General features: G+C 36.0%; 1 pseudogene; it reads right to left on the reverse strand.

Annotated features, from left to right (window-relative positions):
* Window positions 1-1,152: 1,152 nt before the first annotated feature.
* Window positions 1,153-2,719, reverse strand: LOC122306235 (annotated as a pseudogene).
* Window positions 2,720-2,945: the final 226 nt, after the last annotated feature.

Raw genomic sequence — 2,945 nt, forward strand, 5'->3', positions numbered from 1 at the left:
TGTAAAAGGAATAAAAATAAAAATAATAAAATCCATACCTCAATGGGCTTAGATCAACGAAGGGCTAACTTTGCAGTATGTCATTTCTATAACTGGGCAAACATCAGGTCCATGGGTGTACGTTGTATGCATGCTGGTCTAGCTGTCGGGCTCCCAACAACTTGATCTTCATGCCATTTACTCGGCCTACATACGAGATATGCTGAGTTTTTAATAAATTAGGAAATACTTTATATTTACCGATCGAATTCTTGTCGCGTTAAGATATGATTATTTTATTATATACATTAAATTAAACACGATCTGCTCAATTAAATCGATCAAAACTTAAAACCTTATCACGATTTATATAAATAACCTGCATAATTTATTTAATAATCAATTATAATTGGATTACAACACGACCGTCTTGACCCGTTTTCTGTAAATAAGTTCAACTGACTCAAATAATCTATTTGATCTAATTGACTTAATTTTATATGAAAATTAGTATATATAAATTTTAGTAGCCACGTTATAATTAATATCTCCAAAAAATTTGACTAAATACCAATAAAAAATGTCAATGCTTTTAAAATATTAACTTATAATAATATCAATAACAAACTTATATATATATATATATATATATATATATATATATTTATATATATATATATTTATATTGTATTGTAATCTTTAAATAAAATTTAAACAGATTTTATGGGTTGTTTGCGATTTAAGAGGATTGACCGTTTATTAATCCTGTTTTATCAAGTTGATCCATTTTAATCCGAACTCATTTATATGAAACTTAAACCAATTTATTGTTGTATTCATGTTGACTGTAGTTGGTTGGAGAGCTGTTCTTCCAAGATGCTTCACTACCGGCCATTTACTGTTGAGAAGAGATGCAAATGCTTGTGATAAGCTTGTGTATTCTGGCTAGTTTATTTCACTTACAATGATGTCTCTCTTATGTTGTGAATATTTTTCCGATTACCTATTAGATAGAAAGTACAATGAGTTGCATAAAAGCAAATCTCAAGATCAAAGGAACATCATATATATCTTCATGAAGAGTTCTAATAACAGGAGTGCGGCAGGGGCATGCATTATCATGAAATCAACAAATATAGATGACAATAGAGTGAAAAAGAAAGGAGATCTTTCTCATTTGTAAAGGCAACAATGGAGAATAGCAAGTAGATGTTTGGCTCTAGGAACTGTAAGCCCAAACTCCTCGGTCATGTCCAACTCAGTTGGTACCATGTTATTAGGAAGCTCCGAATCAAAGTAATGGACAAGTTGTGCCAACAGGAGCCGAACTGCGGTTAGACCCAATTATAACCCTGGGCAGCCTGTTCTCCTGGAGCCGAATGAGAGAAATTGGAAGTCACGTCCCCGAAGATCAATGCTACTTCGAACAAACCTTTCGGGAAGAACTTCTCAGTATCAGTCCAAACACTTGGGTCTCACCCAGTTGCCCATATGTTTACTATCAACCTAGACTTTTTGGGGATGTGGAATCCTTGGATAGTGATGTCTTCTGTGGCCTCATGAGGTAGCAGTAGAGGTGCTACTGGATGTAGCCTCATGGTTTCCTTTACAACCATGTCCAAGTATTCCAGCCTAACCAAATTTGATTCCTCTACCATCTTCTCCAAGCCACTACATCTTCCAACTCCTTTTGAAGTTTCTTCATTATCCTTAGATGCTTGATGACTTCTGAAATTGCCCACTCAATTGTTGTTGCAGTAGTGTCCATTGATCCTGCAAGCATGTCCTGTAATGAAATCATTGTTAGGAAATTAGTGACCAACAACAAATTTAAATCAAATAATATACAAGTTCAACGAATGATTACCAAAATTGTGGCCTTGATATTTGAACGTTCAACAAGGTACTCAGAGTCTTCACACCCTATGAAGCATGATATCAACAAAATCCTTAATTTTATTCAAATCTTTGGATTGGATATGAGCGTCGATAATTTTCTCGAAAAAGTCATCAAATATCTTATTAATAGCTTTCATGCGTCGCGTCAGCCTTGAAGATCAAGGGGACCAATATAAGAAATGTAGTCACCAAGGTTAGGAGTAGCACCTAGATGCATACCCTCATGAATTACAGCCTCGAATCCCCTCTCATCAAAATCTTTATCCATGTACTTCTTCCCAAACACCATACGACAACTCATATCCATGTTGAGGGACGAGACCTTGGCACTGAGATCAACAACAAGACAATCAAAGGCAGCCTTTTCAATAAACTTTACTAGTAGGCCAAGCTCTTCTTTCCTCATGGATCTGAAAGAATTGATTTTTAGGTTGCTAAGCAATTCAAGGGTGCACATCTTGCGAATGTTGTGCCTATAAGGACCTTAAGGAGAAAAGGACAAGTTTGTTTGCCCATAAGACATGTGCTTTGCAGCCTCACTAGGTGGTCTACTAGCAAAAACAAGATCATGCACTTTAAGAAACAGTTCAGCAACTTGGGGGAAGGAGACAACAATGGTGTGCACAAAGCCTAAGCGCAAGTGAATGGTGGGGCCATTTTTTTGGGCTAGTCGATGAAGATCTCAATGAGGAAATTCCCCATATATATGAAGTTGCCCGAAGATAGGCAAGCCTCTTGGAGCAGGAAGTAGTTTCTTAGTCTTGTTCATCATTTTCCATGTCCATTCTCGCAGGAGATAAGCAAGCATAACTAGCACAAGTATCGTCCTTGTCCAAGCCATAATAGGCATGTTTCATTTAGATATTGTTCTTATGGCTACAATATTTGAGTATTTATCCATGACATGGAAATTGCATAAAGGAATGCAAACAAGCTTGAGTTAACTTCAATGTTATGAATACTATAAAACAAATTGGGGTGGGCTAATGTATGGATGATTGGGATTTGTAAAATTATAACACTAATGTCCAAATGGCACAGGCCAAATGGTAAAGCATCTCACTTAA

The sequence above is a fragment of the Carya illinoinensis genome, chromosome 4 (genome assembly GCF_018687715.1).
Source record: "Carya illinoinensis cultivar Pawnee chromosome 4, C.illinoinensisPawnee_v1, whole genome shotgun sequence".
In the NCBI taxonomy this organism is placed as follows: domain Eukaryota; kingdom Viridiplantae; phylum Streptophyta; class Magnoliopsida; order Fagales; family Juglandaceae; genus Carya; species Carya illinoinensis.